The following is a 23,852-nucleotide window of genomic DNA, read 5'->3' as shown; positions in this document are numbered from 1 at the left end:
AACAAAATACTATAGAACTCATTATAATCAGTGATGCTGTCTACACCATAGATATGTATATCTATCTGCATATATGCAGATATGTATACATATCTATGGTCTACACTGGATGCGGCGCGGCACAATACGACAAATCCCTGACAGAAAACTGCTGCTGCGTTCTATTTTACCGTATTGACACAAAGTTCATCTCGGACCTCGGTGTCCGATTGCAGGCCTTCCACTCCTTGAGTTCTCTCCAGCACTGGAAATCCGATCTGATATTTACACAGGTCCTACTTCTTGCCTTATTGTCTTAAGCCTTCTTTTGTTCCGCAGATGTTTTCCTCTATGGTTTTTATCTGCCATCTCTATCTTTCTGTCGCTCGGCTTGGCTTACAGGTATGTCCGTCCTCTCTGCTCCACATCATGAGTAGACAAGCCCCTTACTGCTGATTGGTTACAAGTTTGTTTTGCTACTCGGCCCGAATCACTTTTCTAAAGTGTTTTTGAAAAATCGCTTACCGCACCTTTAATAACAACTATATACATTTCTTACATTCATAACATAAGAAAATTAACAAAATAAAAACAACTTTTACATAATTTATAAATGTTTTAACTTTACACCTCTGAATTATTAATTTATTTTTCCTTTTTCTTTTAGTGAACCCTACTGGCTAACTATTTTATTTATTTTTTTTTTTTTTTTTTTAAACTCTATCTATAATCACTCTGGGTTACATATTCAGTCGAACTTTGCACTCTGCCATTTTTGAATTTCTTTGAAAGCCTACTTTTTCAAACTCATCCTATACTGTTGGTCTGATTTTCACCAAAATTGCCTCAGACCATCTTCAAGTCATGCTGGAAAAGTTGGCAAAAGCTTTTAGATAGACCATACTGTTCTCGAATAACACTTTAATGAAAATGTTGGCATGGTGCCAATCTGATTTTCAGGCTGCAACTCTATAACGCTTTGGTGACTTTAACCACTCATTGTTGCATTTGGTCTGATGCTTCGAGACATGCTGGGATGACTTCTTCTTTGTGCTTGGCCCCTTAAATGCTGCTTGCAGCTATATTTACAAGTATTTAATATAAAATATGATATAAAACTATAATACTGTATAACGTATAATATATAATACTATAAGTAAGTCAAGTTAGATTCTGACTGTTGCACTAATGACGAGAAACACAAGAGTTACATCATATATTACATCATCATACATGCTCATATTTGAAAATTGAAATCCTAGAACTGTTCCCTCTATTTAATAGGGAAACAATACAAAGTATACCAGAAAACAACAACAACAACAAAGTTACAATTAAATACAGATGACAAGTCAAAATATCTAATTTTAGGATAGCATAAACAACCTAAAAAAGCATTAGCCTTTCTCGAAAAACATGTGCAGTCCATTTACAGAGTAGAATGGCAAACACGTAAATTGGAATTGTCCAGCCCTAAAAAGATGATATAATGCAGAATGATCCATTATATATATATTATATATAGATTATATATATATATATATATATATATATATATATATATGAGAAACACCTTGACAATGAAGACACACTGAATACGGATCTGCAATATAAAATGGCACAAAATTTCAACGGTGCAAAACAAAACAAGCAAAACATATCTGGCTTCCTAAATAAGCATAGAACTCCCCAGTTGTATGAACAATCCCCAGTTTGCCAAAAAAAAAAAGAAAAAAAAAAGGGTAGATTTCCAGTACTTGAGAATAAGGTCATAGCATTAGTCATGTTATTTTAACTGTCATGATATTGTGAAGTCATAAGGAAATAAAAATAAAAGGTTATTCTTGATAATGCTAAAACGCCATTGCAACTGACTGAATTGGCATCAGTCAATACATTTATTTGATTCTACCAGCTTGGTATATTGTCAGCAAAAGTAGTCACTTGAAACACAATAGCCAAAAGAGGCTTAATTATAATTATGCAAGGCCCCAGTTATTAACCAACAGGGACACTAATCAAAACAATGGGGACTTCAAATTAAATAATTTTTCAAAGATAAATCTATATTTTAAATAGAGCTAAACCTTAATGCAAGCCATAGAGTTTATTAGTAGGTGTTTTCCTTGGGAACTGAACCCATGACCTCTGTATTGTTAGCGACATGCTCAGCCTGTTGAGGCACATCAACACACTGTTCAAAATTGTACCTGCATAAATCCATATGCTTGCACATGCATACCAAACTAAAAAATGTAAGGTGTAAGAGCTATATTCAACATTTGTGGGATCTTACAAAGCAGGGAAATTTAAGCTACATATATTTTTAGTTTATTGTTACAAGACACAACCACCTGTGTTGATTCCCCTGTATAACATATTTAGCACTGTGTAAATAACCCTTGCATGATTTGAACCTTGATTCATGTCAGTTCTGTTTTAGGCACCATGCTAACTTTTGACAAGGAATGCTAAGTTTAGTTTTGGCCATCCCAAGTCATTATGTATGTTTTTCTGGACCACTCTGTAAATTCTATACTAAACTGTCAAGACCAGACAGCAGTTTCCAAAATTCATAGAAAACACATAAATAAAGCAAATAAAAATATCATGTTGTAATTTCAGAATGCAGGCTGTTATTTTAAAAGCTACCGGGTGTAGAGTATACTTACAGTATAGCTTTTTGGAATTATCAGCTATTTTGTATGATTTAGTATATAAAAATTTCATTCATTTATTTATTTTTTAATTAGTTAGTTAGTTAGTTGTAGTGCACTTACATTTCTTTTTTGTTTTTTGTCTCTTGCTATCTAGTTACTGATGTGGTAATTTTAAACCCAAGCTAAAAATATCTGTGAAATGAATGAATGAAGTGTAAATGCATAAGCTTTGGATAATTACTTTGGTTGCCACTGTTTCTGGATAAGTAATTTGGATGTTTTCTCACAGTATTGTAAATCGCAACGAGCATTGGCCAGTTATCTATGAGGAAAGGAGGGAGATAATTAGGTGTTTAGGTGTGGATGATCAGTTGGTCTAAGCTTTGTGTCATGTACAGTAGTTTCAGGATTGTTTCTGAATAAGAGTCCCTCCACCACCACCGTTCTAATTCTAATAATTTACTGCTCATGAACTGTAAATGCAGTACTGTCTTGATCTTTGATTATATAACCTGCTCTGGAGTTGGTTATGTTTCAGGGTTAGTTTACGTCAGCGCTACCAGCACATGAGTGAACTATTGTTGTTAATAGATTTGGGGTGATGTGTTGTGAACTTTCTTCAGTATTACAACATAGATATACGATATAATACTATATATATATATATATATATATATATATATATATATATATATATATATATATATATATATATATATATATAAACCCGATACCAAAAAAGTTGGCAAACTGTACAAATTGTAAATAAAAACAGAATGCAATGTTGTGGAAGTTTCAAATTTCAATATTTTATTCAGAATACAACATGCAGTAGATGGCATATCAAATGTTTAAACTGAGAAAATGTATAATTTTAAGGGAAAAATAAGTTGATTTTAAATTTCATGGCATCAACACATCTCAAAAAAGTTGGGACAAGGCCATGTTTACCACTGTGTGGCATCCCCTCTTCTTTTTATAAAAGTCTGTAAACGTCTGGGGACTGAGGAGACAAGTTGCTCAAGTTTAGGAATATAAATGTTGTCCCATTCTTGTCTAATACAGGCTTCTAGTTGCTCAACTGTCTTAGGTCTTCTTTGTCACATCTTCCTCTTTATGATGCGCCAAATGTTTTCTATGGGTGAAAGATCTGGACTGGACTCGAATGGCACAGTGGATTGTGTTCACCGATAATGTTTTCTGGAAGTTTTCCTGAGCCCATGTTTTGATTTCCATTACAGTAGCTTTCTTGTATGTGATGCAGTGCCGTCTAAGGGACCGAAGATCACGGGCATCCAGTATGGTTTTCCGGCCTTGACCCTTACGCACAGAGATTGTTCCAGATTCTCTGAATCTTTGGATGATATTATGCACTGTAGATGATGATAACTTCAAACTCTTTGCAATTTTTCTCTGAGAAACTCCTTTCTGATATTGCTCCACTATTTTTTCGCTGCAGCATTGGGGGAATTGGTGATCCTCTGCCCATCTTGACTTCTGGGAGACACTGCCACTCTGAGAGGCTCTTTTTATACCCAATCATGTTGCCAGTTGACCTAATAAGTTGCAACATGGTCCTCCAGCTGTTCCTTATATGTACATTTAACTTTTCCGGCCTCTTAATGCTACCTGTCCCAAACTTTTTTTGGAATGTGTAGCTCTCATGAAATCCAAAATGAGCCAATATTTGGCATGACATTTCAAAATGTCTCACTTTCAACATCTTATCTATCTATATTCTATTGTGAATAAAATATACGTTTATGAGATTTGTAATTTATTCCATTCCTTTTTTACTCACAATTTGTACAGTGTCCCAACTTTTTTGAAATCGGATTTGTATATATAGATATAGATATATATATATATATATATATATATATATATATATATATATTATAAAGCACTATTGTAAGCAATATATAAGGTAATATTTAAGTTGCATCAATATATATTAATCATAAATCACTATTATAATGATTTATTTATTCTAATATATTTATTATATTCATATGTATTGTCTTCTCACACATGGATCTACATTCATTTTTTTTTTCTTCTTTTTGCAACAGGACGTTTTCTATAATGTATTTCTATAATACATTATCATATGTCTTATTAATCAGCATCAAACAAACAATAAAATTATTTTCCCCAGTGATTTAAGATTAAAGATGAAAAATGATCGCACAACCACCAGTTAAATGGCATTATACACTAGGTATATAAATAGACACTGAACAAAAGAAGCATGGTACGCTTTCTCTTAAGGCTGATTTATACTTCTGCGTCAAAACTACGCCGTAGGTTGTGTGTAGTACGTGCAGGGTGCGGCGTTGCCTGATGTGCACCTCTCCAAAAATGTCACAGCATGTCAAATCTACGCGGACTGCAAGTGCAGTGATTGGTCTGCTAGTACTCCTCCCTCCGTTTGTATTTGAGATTTGTGTGTGTGTTTTGCACTTTAATATATTTTAATGTTACAAAATAAAACAAAGTAAAGAACAAGTTTCTTATTTATTATAAAATATAACATTACTTCACTTTGTTGTCTGTGACAAACAGTTGTTCCGCCATGGTACAAGTGCTTGTGGAGATTGAAAGAATGTCATCTTCTGCTGTTCCGTTGTCTTCTCTCTTTTTTGTAGTTTTAAAAAAATTATCTGTTCTTTGATATTTATTTGCCGCTGTCACAGCTGTTGCTTCTCCGACAAACTGCTTCTTCTTTAGCTTTTGCCATGGTCTGCAGGTTACACAAGCAAAATGCAGAAGTATAAATGAAAACCGACGCACATCCTATGGCATAGAGGCTATGGCGTAGACGCAGAAGTATAAATAAGCCTTTAGCGTTGGTTTCCATGGTGACTTGTCATTTAGTTGCTCTGTTAAGAATGTCTTGTGTGTTAGCCATGAACATGTTCTGAGTTGACTTAACTTACTGTCACGAAACGCACACAGACAGGTAGATCCATTTGCAGTGTTTTATTGGGGCAATCCAAAAATCATAAACTTAGCCAGGCAATGGTCAACATCCAGGTAATCAGTCCAAAACAAGAAACACAAACCAAGCAAGGAAACACGAAACCAGGGTGACATTAAACAGTCCAAAACACGAAACACGAACATCCACTAGGGAACCAGGAAAAAGCAGGGTGACATGCAACATGGACTCCGTAACAATGACAGAAACCACCAGGGTATTTATAGACAGGTGAAAACAAGGTAAGTGGTGACAGCTGAACACAATGAACAGTGATGAACAGATAAGGCTAGTGGGAAATGTAGTTCAGAAGGGGGTGACAACAAGGGGAAGTGAGACCTCTAGTGGCCACCCAGGGAGACACAGAACAGACCCGTGACATGGCCCCCCCCTCTAAGGAGCAGCTTCCAGATGCTCCTCAGAACAAAATAAACACAAAACAAAGAGACCAGGAGGGAGGTGGACTGGTGGAGGCAGAACAGGGGGAGGGATGGCGGGCCAGGCCCGTGTAGGGGAACTGGGACCGGCAGCGATGGCTCCCCTGGTAGCCCAAGTGGCTCGGTCAGATCAGGGGGCCATGGTGGACCCGAAAGTTCAGGGGACCACGAGGGACCAGGCAGTTCAGGTGGCCACGGTGGACCCGAAAGTTCAGGGGACCACGAGGGGCCAGGCAGTTCAGGTGGCCACGGTGGATCAGTCCATTCTCGTTGTGCAGACGGCCAGGGAGGAATTCGCCATTTGAGTGGCCCGAACGGAACCTGCCAATCGGGGAGCCAGTAAGGAGCAGGCTGTGGCGATGGCCAGGTCACGGCATTGGACACCGCCTCGGGAACGGCTTGATTGGACAAGGGCACCGCCTCGGGAACGGCCTTGGACACTGGTATCGCCTCGGGAACGACCTCGGGTTCGGGCACCGCCTCGGGAACGACCTCGGGCATGACCTCGGGCTCGGGCACCACCTCGGGAGCGGCCTCAGGAACGGCATGGAACAAGAACACCGCCTCGGGAATGGCCCTGGACACGGGCGTCGCCTCGGGAACAACCTCGGGTTCGGGCACCGCCTCGGGAACGATCTCGGGCATGACCTCGGGCTCGGGCACCACCTCGGGAGCGGCCTCAGGAACGGCATGGAACAAGAACACCGCCTCGGGAATGGCCCTGGACACGGGCGTCGCCTCGGGAACAACCTCGGGTTCGGGCACCGCCTCGGGCACCGCCTCGGCATCGGGCACCGCCTCGGCATCGGGCACCGCCTCGGCATCGGGCACCGCCTCGGCATCGGACATTGCATCGGGAACCGCCTCGGCCACCGCATCAGGCACCGCCTCGGGCACCGCCTCGGCATCGGGCACCGCCTCGGCATCGGACATTGCATCGGGAACCACCTCGGCCACCGCATCAGGCACCGCCTCGGCATCGGGCACCGCCTCGGCCTCGGGAACCGCCTCGGCATCGGGCACCGCCTCGGCATTGGGCACCGCCTCGGCATCGGGCACTGCATCGGGAACCGCCTCGGCCACCGCATCAGGCACCGCCTCGGGCACCGCCTCGGCATCGGGCACCGCCTCGGCATCGGACATTGCATCGGGAACCACCTCGGCCACCGCATCAGGCACCGCCTCGGCCTCGGGCACCGCCTCGGGCACCGCCTCGGCATCGGGCACCGCCTCGGCAACGGGCACCGCCTCGGCAACGGGCACCGCCTCGGCAATGGACATTGCATCGGGAACCGCCTCGGCCACCGCATCAGGCACCGCCTCGGCATCGGGCACAGCCTCGGCCTCCAGAACCACCTCGAGCCCCGCCTCGGGAACCTCGGGCACCTCCACCTGGACGACAGCGGCCTGCTCGGGAACGTCCTCCTGGACGGCAGCGGCCCGCTCGGGAACGTCCTCCTGGACGGCAGCGGCCCGCTCGGGAACGTCCTCCTGGGACGGCAGCGGCCTGCTCGGGGAACGTCCTCCGGGCTTTGAGGAACGGCTGACGCCTGTCTCCTCCTCCTGCGGCCTCTATGATGGCGTGCCGGTGGCTCCTTGATGGAAGACTCAGGCGTTGAGTCAACCATCTTGTCTGCCAACACAGGTGTAGATGCGACCATCCTGTGCAGTGGTGCTGGGCTGGCGGTCATCTCGTGCTGTAGTGCTGGGCTGGCGGGTCATCTTGTGCTGTGGCGCTGGGCTGGCGGCCCTCTTGTGCTGTGGTGCTGAACTGGTGGCCATCTTGGGCATTGGCGCTGGCTCAGCGGCCGTGATGTAAACACTCCTGGGACACTCTGGGATCTGGCACATCCTGGAAAAAAGTAGCTTAATACTGTCTCCGCGGCCATCTTGGGCTGTGGCGCAGGGCTGGCGGCCATCTTGTGCTGTGGCGCTGGGCTGGCGGCCATCCTGTGCTGTGGCGCTGGGCTGGTGGCCATCTTGTGCTGTGGCGCTGGGCTGGCGGCCATCTTGTGCTGTGGCGCTGGGCTGGCGGCCATCTTGTGCTGTGGCGCTGGGCTGGCGGCCATCTTGTCTGGAGACTCAAGTGTGGTTGATGTATCCCACTGAGCCCGATGGCACAAGTAACGTGGTAAAAACCCCCAAAAGTCTAGGATCTCCAGCCCCTTCATCTCCCATTGAGGCAAAGGGTCATCCAGACAATTGTTAAAAAAGTCCTTCAGTGCTGCATCATTATAAACCAACCCGACCGCCATGGTCCAAAACAATTGCGCCAGGCCACCCACCTCACTTCCCCTTTGACGAAGGGTGGTTAAGTTCCGGAATCTCCCCCTCCGTTCCTCCATGGTGGCTGGGGAACAGATTCGAAATCCCACACCGCTGGATCTAGGCATGACGGAGTCCTTCTGTCACGAAACGCACACAGACAGGTAGATCCATTTGCAGTGTTTTATTGGGGCAATCCAAAATCATAAACTTAGCCCAGGCAATGGTCAACATCCAGGTAATCAGTCCAAAACAAGAAACACAAACCAAGCAAGGAAACACGAAACCAGGGTGACATTAAACAGTCCAAAACACGAAACACGAACATCCACTAGGGAACCAGGAAAAAGCAGGGTGACATGCAACATGGACTCCGTAACAATGACAGAAAACCACCAGGGTATTTATAGACAGTTGTGAAAACAAGGTAAGTGGTGACAGCTGAACACAATGAACAGTGATGAACAGATAAGGCTAGTGGGAAATGTAGTTCAGAAGGGGGTGACAACAAGGGGAAGTGAGACCTCTAGTGGCCACCCAGGGAGACACAGAACAGACCCGTGACACTTACTCTCGAATGCTTTTTTTTTTGGAACCAGCATACCTCAAGTAAGCAAGGTTTGGGTTAATGAACTGAGAGTTCTGGGTATATGTGAGTTAACCTTGCTTTCTGGAATACACACCAAGAGAAGAGGGAATCCGACATGAAGGCAAGTAATACACAGGAGAGTGTCCAGGTAAGTAGCCTGTCATCAAATGAGACCTAGTCTTGCGTCGCCAGACATTCAGACTGACAGCCGAAGGTCTGGAATCCATGGCAGCCAAGGCCCACCCATGAGGCCGTTTGACCGACATGTCAAACAACCAATCACAGTTTGTTTCATTCAGCTTCCCATTTCGGGGTGTGGAAATGTCGCCACAATAACAGACCGGTGTGTAAAAGTTTCTGACGTATTATAAAGATTCTATGCAGCAAACTTTAAATATTTCACATAATTTTGAGAATCCAGCGTTTAGTTGATCCTAGGGCTGGGCAAAAAATTGAATGCAACTTTCATGCGCATCTCGTCAGTAAAGCCGCTTCTGTGATAAGTAGTTAATCTCCAGCACGTGTGTTCAGATCAGAGTATGTGAGTGGAGTGGAGTGGCAACAATTTCTCCTCCGCGCTCTGAGCATTAAATAATCACTCCTCTCCCAGTAAATTTAAATACCTCTGCGGCTATACTGACGAGATGCGCATGAAAATCGCAATTGATTTTTTTGCCCATCCCTAGTTGATCCTGATAAGCGCTCGTCATAACAGTTGTAATCATGACAGCTTTATTCTTTCATGAGGGGGTTTGGCGCCACGCATCTTTGTTTCCAGAAGGAATGTTAAAGAACGCGACACAAACGTCTCCCGGAAATCCTGTATAATTCAACCAATCCGATGATGACTTCTGAACTCCTGAAGTGTTTCCACTTTTGTGTGCTGTATGCATCAGATGTTCAGCCAACGGTCCGCAGGCGTGACGTCTGAGGCTAAGACTAAGGCCCTGTCCAAATGGAACACTTCATGTGGACTTACAATGGCCGCCACGTGCCCATTAAGTCCATGAGACCGTTGGGTGTCCCAATCGTCATTTTAGTGTTCAAAAGGGTGATCACGAGAAAACCGTTATGTGCCCTCGATATGCACTTCTACCCGACAGTCAATGCGCCATTACATCACGAAAGTGCGGACTCAGAGGAAGACTGTGAGGGTTTAGGGTGCCATTTGGGACAGGGCCTAAGTGAGACCGGACACTGGTGAGCAGGGTGTTTATAAGGTGCTGGGTGCTGATTAAGCGCAGATGATGGTGATTAGAATTCCGATGATTGAGAATGAGTGGGTGGAGTTGATGGGTGTGGTGCTGTATAGGTGACTTGGTGACAACTACCACTAGCGATTTAGTCTGGAGGAGCTGAACATGCAGCGCCAGGTGGATATGTTTACTTGAAACTAATGAAATGGTTCCACTCTTTGAAAAGCCCACATTTGGTGAACTTGACACATTCATGTAAGTCCACAGAGAAAGATAAGCAATTTCTAGACAAACTTTAGAGCCAAATATATTTTAAGGCTATTGGATTTAATAGGTTTTTGTTGGCAAGGTCAGCAAATTAGATTTTACAGTGAGAGACATGAGTCATTTTCCAGTCAATAAGATGAAAATTAATATGTAAAACTAAGGGCCCATTGCTGTTAATCAGACACACACTTGTCTATTTTTAGGCAACAGGGAAAAACATTGGTGTCAAGTGTAATGTAAATGAGCCAGATAGTTAGAAAATATCACAAACATCTGAAACGGTATAATATATCAAACAAGAAACATAACAGAAAAAAACACATTCCAACAAAACAAAATCACTGTAGTTTTGGGTTGTTTTGCAGCTCTGGGGCTCAGATGCTTTGCAGTCATTAAGGAAATACTGAATTCATGCAGCATCACAATGATCCTAAATAGGTTCATGTACCTGTACAGCCAACTTGCTGAAGATAAGAATTGGATATTTTGGAAGGCAAAGGTCAACTGGTATGTTGATATATGAGATATGATTAGGCAAGTTAAAGTTTGTCGAGAATGCACAGTTAATGAGGAAAAAGCTGGTAGTCAGAAGCCGTTTTATTGTACACAAGGGCATCATGCATTCAAAATATACTGGGCTCTGAGTGGGTATGTGTTATCGGTTTTAACAGGTATAACAGACAGAACATTTCAATTCAATGTGTATAGCTGTCATTAAAACAGCACATACTGTAATGACACATAATTGCAAAACAACAAAGTCTTTTGTTTAACCTAGTTTAAGAATAAATCACAAGTTCCTAGATATCTTCTCTGTTATTATGCACATATTGTATGTAAAATTATGATGATTCCCCGACTCCAGTTGGGATAGTGTTAGATCACAAAGTCCTTAGTCTTTTCTTGTGAATAACTGATCACAAAAGTGCTTATCTCCTCAAACATATTGCCCTGATTACATCCAAAGTGCTCCTAGAAGGAAGTTTATTTGATGCAAGAAAGTGCTGACAAGGATCTGCAATGTTAAAAACCTCATTTCCTTTTAAGAGAGGAATGGATCTCATTTCACAAAAGTGTGCACTAATGTCCAACACAGGATGCTTGTGTAGCAGGCACCATATTACTGTCTATAGCTAATTGCTGTTGAGTTCATCCAGTCTCAGCAGAATAACAGAATAATATTAAATTTTATGCAAGGGAGGCAGAAAACTGCATTTACCTTTGTAAACATTCAGGTATCTGCGTTCCATGTCCAGGTGGTTCAATATGACCTTGTAATGAGTAATCCCGTTATACTGTATGTGGGTGGAAAATTTTTGTTAAACAACCCTACACTGGCTTTTCAACTTGCACAGCTGTTGAGAATGGCTGTTTTCTATTCAGACAGGACTGACAAGCCCTTGTTACCACCTGTGGTCCTACACAGGTGACATTTGGACCTGAGTTAACAGATTGGCTGGAGAATATAGTGGCAAATCATCAAATCTATTCCTTGCATTAGCTATCTTCTAATAGCCATTTCTAGGCCAAAAACCTGTTGGATACCACTCAGACTATACCAGACTATATACTTGAGCTTATCTTAAAATACTGTTTATAATATATATATATATATATATATATATATATATATATATATAGGAAAAAACAAAGGTTTTAAAGAGACAGCTGTTAAAAAAGTTTTAAAATCATGTGTTCTCATGTCTCATTGTATGTTTTTAACTAATTTATTATTATAGATCCTTCACTGCATTTATTTTATTTATTAGTTTATTTAACAGGGACAATGCAGTGTAACATTGCTCCAATTTCAAGCAGCCAATGCTCCACATATAGGGTTCTAGCCAAAGGCTAATTTGCAACCCCAGTCCCTGGTTAGGCTTTTTTTAACAACAGTAAAACAATAATCACACACACACACACACAAAAAAGAAACGAAAGTAAAAAAAAAAAAAAAAAAAAAAAAAAACAAACAAACACAAACAAAACAAAAAGCTGAGACTGTGTATGACCATTAGTGTTCACAAACCTGCTTTTGTTTGAACCACTTTTTAAAATTTCTTTGAAAAATGTTCAACTCTGTTTGCATTTTCAGTTCAGTTGGCAGGCTGTTCCAAAGCAGTGTACCTTGAACTGAAAATGTGGATTGTGCAAATTTTGTTTTTCTCTTTGGTGCTGTGCAATTCTGTTTGGTTGCACCTCTTGTAGTGATCCCCTTACTACTCTCTTTTGATATTAATTGGCATATAATGTCTGGAGCAAGATTATTTACACATTTAAAAACCATTTAAAAAAAAGACAAATCAATCAAATTTTCATAACTAAGCAAACTATGTTTTTGTATAATATTAAAATGATGCCATCTATTTGGTTTCTTGTTTTCAGTGTTTGTTTTTATAGAGCTCTAACAGGTTTGATAGTCAGTTGAGAAACCTGACTCCAGACAGTCACACAATAAGATAAATGTGAAAAAGACCATTGCATGTATCACTTAGTTGCTTTTAGAGATATATATGGTCTAATCATGTAAAAAACAGTTCAAGTTTGTTCTGATTGTTCTACACAGCCTCTTTAGATGCACATCAAATTTTAAATGAAAATCTAAAATAACACCTAAATATTTAAAATTGTTAACTGTTTCCTAGATATCACACTATAGAGACTGTGTCTGTTCCCCAAGCTAGAAAATACAAAAAACGTCCAAACTAATTTAAGAGTAACATTTAATTGATGTTCAAAATATAAAACAGATGCAATATGGATAAATAAATGATAAAGCTTGGCTTATTGAATGTCAGGTCCCTTTCTACAAAAAACAATTTTTGTAAATTATATGATCACTGATCATAATCTAGATATGCTCTGTTTGACAGAAACATGGCTAAAATATGATTACATTATTTTAATTGAGTCTACCCCCAAGATTAATTTTATAAACATGAGCCCCATCCAAAAGGTAAAGGGGGAGGTGTTGCTACAATTTATAACAATATTTTCAGTATTTCTCATAGGGCAGGCTTCAGGTATAACTTGTTTGAAGTAATGATGCTTCATATAACATTATCCAGAGAAACAAGTGTTAATGATAAATCCCCTGTGATGTTTCTACTGGCTACTGTATACAGGCCACCTGGGCACCATACAGCATTTTTAAAATAATTTGCTGATTTTCTTTCCGAGTTAGTGCTGGCTGCAGATAAAGTTTTAATTGTTGGTGATTTTAATATCCATGTTGATAATAAAAAAGATGCATTGGGATCAGCATTCAGACATTTCAAACTCTATTGGGGTTAGACAACATGTGTCAGGACCTACTCATTGTCGAAATCATACTCTAGATTTAATACTGTCACATGGAATTGATGTTAATGGTGTTGAAATTGTGCAGCCAAGCAATGATATCTCAGATCATTATCTAGTCTTGTGCAAACTTCATATAGCTAAAACTGTAAATTCTAAGCCTTGTCACAAGTATGATAGAACCATCACTTCTACCACAAAAGACTGCTTTGTTAGTAATCTTCCTGATTTATCTCAATTCCTCAGCATATCCAAATAGCTCAGAACAACTTGATGATTTAACAGAAACTATGGACTCTCTCTTTTCTAGCATTTTAGATACAGTTGCTCCTTTACACTTAAAGAAGATTAAGGAAAACAGTCTGACACCGTGGTATAATGAGCACACTCGCACCTTAAAGAGAGCAGCCCGGAAAATGGAGCGCAACTGGAGGAAAACAAAACTAGAGGTATTTTGTATTGCTTAGTGGGAAAGTACCGTATCCTATAGAAAAGCATTAAAAACTGCTAGATCTGGTTGTTTTTAGTCACTTTTAGAAAAGAAACAAACATAACCCCAGGTATTTATTCAATACAGTGGCTAAATTAATGAAAAATAAAGGATCAACATGTGTTGACATATCCCAACAGCACAGCAGTAATGACTTTATGAACTACTTTACTTCCAAGATTGATACTATTAGAGATAAACCATGCATCCGTCATCTGCAGTATCACATCAGATAGAGTGCTATAGATCCCCTGAGGAACAATTCCACTCATTCTCTAGGACAGGAAGAATTGTATAAACTTGTTAAATCATCTAAACCAACAACATATATGTTAGACCCTTTTCCATCTAAGCTCCTAAAAGAGGTGCTTCCAGAAGTCATAGATCCTCTTCTGACTATTATTAATTTGTCATTGTCATTAGGGTATGTCCCCAAAACCTTCAAATTGGCTGTTATTAAGCCCTTTCATTATAAAAAAAAAAAAAAAACACAACTTGACCCCAAAGAACTAGTTAATTACAGACCAATCTTGAATCTCCCTTTTCTGTCCAAGTGTAGAAAAGGTAGTATCCTCACAATTAAATTCCTTCTTAGAAAAAAATTATAACTGTGAGGATTTCCAGTCAGGATTTAAACTGTATCATAGTACTGAGATTAGAAATGAATAGACTAGAAAACTTTGTTGGCATTAGTGGAAGTGCATTAGTATGGTTCAAATCATACTTATCTGACCGCCTCAATTCATAGCAGTGAATGAAGAGGTACCATATCGATCATGAGTGCAGAATTGAGTACCTCAAGGCTCAGCACTAGGGCCCTTATTTTTCACGCTTTACATGTTACCCCTGGGAGATATGGTCAGACAGATACGTGTTAGCTTTCACTGTTAGGCTGATGCCACTCAGCTCTATATTTCTTTGTGGCCCAGTGAAACATACCAATTTGAAAAACTAACGGAGTGCATAGTCGATATAAAAAACTGCACGATGAGTAATATTCTGAAAAAAAGGAGGCGTTAGTTATCAGACCTAAAACCTCCACATGTAATAACCAAGAACACTGTCTAAGACTCTATGGCTGCTCAGTCAATTCTTCATCATAAGTTAGGAACCTAGGTGAGCTATTTGATAGCAATCTTTCCTTTGAAAGCCATGTTTCTAGCATTTGTAAAACTGCATTTTTCCATCTCAAAAATATATCTAAATTACGACCTATGCTCTCAATGTCAATTGCAGAAACATTCATTCATGTGTTCATAACCTCAAGGTTAGATTATTGTTAATGCTTTATTGGGTGGTTGTTCTGCACGCTTAATGAACAAACTCCAGCTGGTCCAAAATGCAGCAGCTAGAGTTCTTACTAGAACCAGGAAGTATGAGCATATTAGCCCGGTTCTATCAACACTGCACTGGCCCCCTATTAAACATTGTTTAGATTTTAAAATCTTTCTTATTATTTATAAAGCCCTGAATGGTTTAGCACCTCAGTATTTGAACAAGCTCTTATTGCATTATAGTCCTCAATGTCTGCTGCGTTCTCAAAACTCTGGAAATTTGAAATGCCTAGAATTTCAAAATCAGCTGCGGGTGGCAGATCCTTTTCCTATTTAGCACCAAAAGTCTGGAATAACCTAGCTTACATTGTTTGGGAGGCAGACACACTCTGTCAGTTTAAATCCAGAATAATTTTTTTTAGGCTGCATTAATTATGACAACCAGAACCAGGAACACTTCCCATAACACCCAATGTACTTGCTACATTGTTAGAAGAATGGCATCTACGCTAATATTAGTCTGTTGTTTTCTTATTCTGAGATCACCGTAGCCACCAGATCCAGTCTGTATCCAGCCCAGATGGTGGATCAGCACCTGGAGATGACATCTACAGCCCTAAATGTCAGCGGAGACCAGGACAACTAGATGAGCCCCAGAGACAGATCCCCAGATTATTATAGCCCAGTTTGTACTGATTACCCAAACAATTGGCCCACAAAACCCCTCAGACCCCAGAGGGTTAACTGAAAATTGAGTGTTTACTATTGTCATTTTGCATTATTGACACACTATTTTTCTATTAAATACTGTAAAGTGCTTTGACACAATCTGTATTGTTAAAGGCACTATGTAAATAAAGGTGAATTGACTTGACAATTATTTTTGAGGCTGACCTTATTGCATATGCATTTGTAGGAGTTTCCCTTTCAAATACAACAATTATTGGAGTTGAGTATTTAAATAAATCATGCAAGGAGATTTACTCAGGTTTGCGGTAATCAGTTTACTGGTATTTGCACCATTATTTAACTGCCAAAAATGATTATTTTGGGCCTCTGTTGTTAGTAGATTACCCGCACCTGATTATCATTGTCAATGCTTGTTTTGTGACCCTTGCTAATTTGGGCTGTTCTTAGTAGATTGCGTTGGTCATTATATAAATGAGCTGGCTGCCTCTGTTTATTAATTCACGCATTGTCAGTAGATAACCTGCAGAACTTTCCAATCCTATCAATGCTTTTATGGGATTGCAGTCTCACACTAATTTGCCCTGTATAGTAAATAGTGTCTAGAATATGCTAATGTAACCGTTTCAAAAACATCACATATTCTAAAGGCAGAATCAATGCGAAATGTTTAAATACTTTAAAAGAAAGTACTATAAATTACCATATGCCAGCATGCAAATTGTGTGCTGTGTGAAGGCATGCCTGTAGATTTTTTCATAACCCTTTGTTCTGTGTTTATGAAAAATATTATAGATGTCTTCAGAGTGAATAGGCAGAAAATAATTTGCTGCCTCTTCCTCTCATATTCTGGATAACATCTCTGAATTTTATCTCAAAGTCCACGATCTCAGTCATGTAATTTTAGTTCAAAGACAGTTGTATTGTCAAGCAGTGGATGATTTGTAATTTGTATTTCAGGAGATGTGGTTGCATTCATAATGCAGAAGAGATCCTCTTCCTGGCCTCTGTTTATTAATGAATATTCTGATGAGAGTCTGTCTTTTACTGAAATGTCCCCTTCAATTTTCTGCCCTGTTTATAACAGATTTTTTTTTCTTGTACACTTATTGTGTAGAATTTATATAAACTAAATTGCATTCCTGCATCTTAGATGTAGAAATTATGTTGCTAGCTGTGCTTGTCTTGTCACAAGCTGACTAGTTTAGATTAATTAAACAAAAACTGTACCTATCATATTATCTTAGAACTTTTTGTGCTCGCTGAGACCGTAGAAGAATACGATCTTAAATTGTGCAGCTTGTTGAATAAAGCTGAAGCAAAATACCTTATCAGTTACTATAAAGGAGCATGTATGTATGTATGTATGTATGTATGTATGTATACACACACGTACACTTGAGGTGCCAAACTGGAAATAATTATGTAAAATCTGAATATATAGAAGTAAATCTGAATATATAAATGTAAATCTGAAAACATAGAAGTACATCTGAATATATAAATGTAAATCTGAATATATATAAAAGTGCATCTGAATATATAAACTTAAAATGTGAATATACAGTACAGTTATAACCATAAATATTAGGGCTGTGCATCGGCAATCTAATACGATATCTTGCAATAGATTGCGATACTGTAAGAAAGGTGATATATTGGGATATTTCTTATTTTAGGAATAGGATATAATTTTAGGAAAGCTATCATTAAGAACACTTCACCACATGCAAATAACCTTAAAAAAATAAACAACACAGTGAGATCTGCATTTGCATTAATTAGTCCCTGTAACATTCAATGTCACTGAAGCACATTTTAATCAGTACAAATAAAGAGGGAAAAACTAAAATGGTGCAGGATTCTTTAGTTACATTAAATTTATAAAATGTAAGCCGTTATAAACAGAGTGGCACTGAGGAAGGTTCACAGTTTAAGTTTAAAATTTTAACATATAATGTCATAACATTTTCATCTGAACAAAAGAATTACATCTGCTTAATATCAATTAAAAATAAAGTGCACACACACACACAAACACACACACGTGCGTGGAGAGTGTCAGTGTGTGAATGCAGTGGAGAAAATTAAATGCAAATTCACTCCAAAGGTAAAAGTATCATATCAAAGTCTAGTTATGAACATCAAGGATAAAAGATTTGTTGCTGTTCTTAGTCATTTAAAACACATCCTTAATTATCTGATTATGTGTGGCTTGGACACGGTGTCAGTCAAGAATAGACTAGGCGCCTATCTTTTAGAAAAGCAGCACAAAGAGCAGCTTCTAGTATGTGCCGCGGCGCAGCTGCTATAAACAAAACCATTGACTTTTTGACCATTGACAACCACTGACTTCTTTTATCCTTATAGCAGCGAACTATATTAACGTCAGTGGCATGTCCTAATGCTTCCTGTCACTGTTTAAGTTCAGAAATAAGACTGCAATCTAACGGTCGGGATATAAACTCAAAACAAAACAACTGCCATGAATCTTGTATGTTTTTTTATTTTATTTTTTATAAATATCGATATTGCGAAATATTGCGATATTCACGTGTATCGATATTGTCTTACACCCAAATAAATATATAGATACAAATCTGAATATATAGAGACAAGTCTGAATATATTCAAGTACATGTTCCCATACTGTCCATTGTTGAACTCCTCTGCCTCTCAAGTTGCCTTGAATGTATGTTTCCCCAGAATAAGGTGTAGATGACAGGACGTTGAATATGTGGTGATCAAGCTCTATGTCAGAGAGAGTGTGTGTATATATATATACATATAGTGTACTTTTATGTATTCAGATTACATTTATATATTCAGATTTGTATTAATTTACTGTAAAGTTGCTTTGTAATGATTGATCGTAAAAAAGCTATACAATAAACGTGACATTGAAAAAATTTGAATATATGGGCAGTGTTCCCGTTCCGGTTTACCTAATTATGCGCCTAAAAATCCTTTAAAACGGATGGATATTAGAAGTGTATTAGTATTTCATGTGTAAGCCAGGTTAAAGAGATGGGTCTTTAATCTAGATTTAAACTGCAAGAGTTTGTCTGCCTCCCAAACAATGATAGGTAGGTTATTCCAGAGTTTGGGCGCTAAATAGGAGAAGGATCTGCCGCCCGCATTACAGGTGAAAGGGAACGGAAAGTAGGCAGGTGATTGGTGCGTTCCATGGGATATATTGCCCTACGAAGGGCACTTTGGAGTGAAAACAATCATGGCCGCCATATTGAAGGGTCGTTTCAAACCGAAGTGCTCAAAACTGTGCACTTCAAAGGGCCCTTCAGAATGAAGGATTTCCAAGGGTACAACTGATGGACACTTCAGGCTCCCATGATCCTTTGCACAGGGAAGTTATTTGTCGTCACAGAGTTCGATTTCACCGATAAATGCATACATAGTATTTTTCTATACTACTGTAATATTTATGTGAGATTTGGTTCATTATAATGGTCAAAACGACATTGTACTTCAACAAAAATACTTTACAGTTACCTTTATCAGTCCATTCAAATGTTTCAAATACATAGACACAATTTACATTACAAATGAATATTACATTACATTGCATACACAAATATAGATTGTATTTAATGTAAAAGACGATTGTGGGTCAACTAGCATACAAAATGTATGACGAAGCTGCCTCCCTGATCGCCAAGTTAAGGTGACACTGAAGTGCATTCCAAAAAAAATAAATATTTTTTTTACCCCAACACCCTTCATCCCTTTGAAAGCTCTCACTCCGGAGGGTAAACCCTTGGAAGGGATTAGGGCATAGGGATGAGCCCTTCCGAATTGAACGCAGGGGATGTCAGCAGCACGTTCAGTAAGAGAGTGGAAATGCTAGTTCACGTCGGACTCTTTTTTTCTTCCCAATTGACAGTTGCTTATTCTTTCCGTTGAACAAGACAGTAGGCCTTAACTGTTATATTCAACATCTCATTGAGGTATTGAAGATAGTTTTTCCTTTTAAATTCAGAGACTGATATTTGAAAGTGCACTATTGAATCTAGTGATAGTTCAGCTGTTTACTATTATTGACATTTAAATTGTATTCTTTATTATTACTGTTAATTTACAAATAAGGGGGATTATTGTCTGAAATATTTGAATAGTTTTTTTTTTGTTTTGTTTTGTTTTTTTTATGAGTTGAACTGCTTATTTGAATATTATATTCAAATTCAAAGATACTGGGTACATAAAATGGAATTAACGGAATTAAACCAGTGTAGATTTAGATTTAGGAAACTAAAATTAGCTTAAACAAGCATTTATAACATTAAAAGATATAAAGGTGAAAAAAAGGAGTTAAAGTAGAAATATTATACTAAGAAATCAAAAAAAGAGATTAAAGAGAAATAAACTATGGAAAGAAAAAAAGAAACCCAGACTCCAGTTTAATTGTTTATTTTTAAGGTAGTATTTATTTTTTATTTTTTTCTAGCATTTATTGATAATCAGAGATTTCATTGTTATTCCATTGGTGATCTTCTGTTGTTTTTGTTTTTTGTTTTTTTTTCCTGAAAGACAAACAATTAGTTAATTCATTGCATTAACACATTTTCATTAACAAATTTATTTTCTATATAATTTGAACTTATCCTTTGTTGTCTGTCTGTTCATGCAATCTCGCTACTGCTCCCTACGAATCTAGAGTACTGGTCTACGTATTCCTTTTGTATTACTCACCTCTGCATCCATTAAGCCACATGTCCTGGTGACCTGAGGGAGGCGCTACAATAATATAATTGGTATTTATGTTCAGACACTCTTTGAGTACCTTCTGTCACGTCCGGGATACAAGGAGACACAGTGAGAGATCCAAATGCGAGTACGTCTTTTATTAAGGGCAATCCAAAGAATAAATAGTCCAGGCAGGGGTCAATACCAAACATATCCAACATAAATAAACAAGGCCACCAGACTAGAACACAACTAGAGACGGACGAGGATTAACAAGGACTCCGTGATACATACTAAGACAGACCGGTATAAATACACAGGGACATGACAAACGCTAATGGGGAATTGACTGTGTGCAATGATTACTAATCAGTGACAGCTGAGTGCAATGAGGAGACAGGGATCATGGGTAATGTGGTTCATTAAGTGACAGACACCGTGGGGAAGGAGGACATCTAGTGGTTACCCAGGGAACACAACCCAGACACTGTGACATAAACCCCCCCCTCTACGGAGTGGCTACCAGACACTCCAAGACTACAGGGACAGGAACTGGAGAAACAAAAAAAACCCAAAAACAACAACACAACCAGAAGACCAGGAGGGAGGTGGACTGGTGGAGGTAGAACAGGGGGAGGGATGGAGGGCCAGGCCCATGTAGGGGAACAGGGACAGGAAGCGATGGCTCCACCGGTAGCCAAGGTGGATCAGTCAGTCTAGGGGACCAGGGTGGACCCGAAAGTTCAGGTTGTGCAGACGGCCAGGGAAGAACCCGCCATTTGAGCGGCCAGGACGGAACCTGCCACTCCGGGGCCCCTGTGGAGACGTGAAGGTGCTCTGGACGGCCTGTGGGGACGTGAAGGTGCTCTGGACGGCCTGTGGAGACGTGAAGTGCCTCGGCTTAGGGCACCATCTCGGGCACCCACATCGGACACCAACCTCGGGAATGTGAGGTGCTCGACCCCGCCTCGGTCACCCCGCCTCGGCCTTGGGCACCGCATCGGACACCGCCTCGGCCTCCGGCACAGCATCGGGCACCGCCTCGGCCTCCGGAACAGCATCGGGCACCGCCTCGGACTCGGGCACCGCCTCGGCCTCCGGAACGGCATCGGGCACCGCCTCGGCATCAGGCCCCGCCTCGGCCTCCGGAACCATCTCGGGCACCACCTCGGCCTCCGGAACCATCTCGGGCACCGCCTCGGCCTCCGGAACAGCATCGGCCACCTCCTCGGCATCGGGCACCGCCTCGGCCTCCGGAACAGCACCGGGCACCGCTTTGGCATCGGGCACCGCCTCGGCCTCCGGAACCGTATCGGGCACCACCTCGGCCTCCGGAACGGCATCAGGCACCGCCTCGGCCTCGGGCACCGCCTCAGCCTCCGGATCGAGCACTGCCTCGGGAACGGCCTCAGGAACCGCCTCGGCTTCAAGAACCGCCTCGGGCCCCGTATCGGCCTCTGCCTCAGGCGCCGCCTCCGGGACGGCAGCGGGCTGCTCGGGAACCTCCTCCGGGCCGGCAGCAGGCTGCTTGGGAACAGCCTCAGGTACTGCGGGCGGGCTGCTCGGGAACATCCGCCGGGCTTTGAGGAACGGTAGACGCCTGTCCCCTCCTCCTCCGCCCTCTATGATGGCGAGTCGGTGTCACCTTGTCTGGAGACTCAGGCTTGTTGAGGTGCGGCCATCTCTTGTCTGGTGACACAGGTGCAGATTCGGCCATCTTGTGCTGTGGCGCTGGGCTGGCGGCCATCCTGTGCTGTGGCGCTGGGCTGGCGGCCATCCTGTGCTGTGGCACTGGGCTGGTGGCCATCTTGGGCATTGGCGCTGGCTCCGCAGCCGGGACGTGAACACTCCTGGGAATCTCTAAAATCTGGTTCAACATGGAAAAGTAATCCAACAATGTCTCCGTGGCCCTCTTGGGCATTGGCGCTGGGCTGGCGTCCACCTTGCCTCGTGGCGCTGGCCCTGTGGCCATCATGGGCAGTTGCGCCACCATGGCGGACCTGCGCTTCCTTTCCCCTCTCCGTCCGCCATGGTGAGACAGTGGCTCCGATCCGTCACACACGAGCCCAGGGTCGAAGGGGGGCCATGGTTGAGAGCGATGTTGAACCTCCTCTCGACTACTCCCTCCTCGGCGACCTCCCCTGGTTCCCCGGAAGACCACCAGGCTAGTTCCCTCAAAACTGCTCCTCTCCCGCTCTGTGGCTGGGGAGGAAACGTGAGCAGACATACCGCTGGATCTCAAGTTGACGGAGTCCTTCTGTCACGTCCGGGATACAAGGAGACACAGTGAGAGATCCAAATGCGAGTACGTCTTTTATTAAGGGCAATCCAAAGAATAAACAGTCCAGGCAGGGGGTCAATACCAAACATATCCAACATAAATAAACAAGGCCACCAGACTAGAACACAACTAGAGACGGACGAGGATTAACAAGGACTCTGTGACACATACTAAGACAGACCGGTATAAATACACAGGGACATGACAAACGCTAATGGGGAATTGACTGTGTGCAATGATTACTAATCAGTTACAGCTGAGTGCAATGAGGAGACAGGGATCATGGGTAATGTGGTTCATTAAGTGACAGACACCGTGGGGAAGGAGGACATCTAGTGGTTACCCAGGGAACACAACCCAGACACTGTGACACCTTCAGATTATGGTCCCGATGACAAAACCGAGTTTCATAATGATACACTAATGCATTCGTAATATTAATGATTTTGTAATGTGTTCGTAATGATAAATATGTTTTGGCCAATGCCCAAAATGCCCAATATGGGGTGTTATGATTTTTCAACAAAGCTTTCAGAAGTTATAAACAAGACAAAAAAAAGCCATTTTTCATATGTCCTGACCAGTAGGTGCTGTGCTAAAACGCTGCATGTAGCCTCAGCTGATGCTTATGATGATAATATGTTCCAAGAATACACAAAAATGTTAAAGAGATTACACAAAAATGGTGGCATGGTTGTTGGTGCTCTTCATCGACTTTTTTTCATTCGCACTTTATTTGAGAATGC

The sequence above is a fragment of the Cyprinus carpio genome, chromosome A17 (genome assembly GCF_018340385.1).
Source record: "Cyprinus carpio isolate SPL01 chromosome A17, ASM1834038v1, whole genome shotgun sequence".
In the NCBI taxonomy this organism is placed as follows: domain Eukaryota; kingdom Metazoa; phylum Chordata; class Actinopteri; order Cypriniformes; family Cyprinidae; genus Cyprinus; species Cyprinus carpio.
This window is presented reverse-complemented; position numbering follows the sequence as displayed.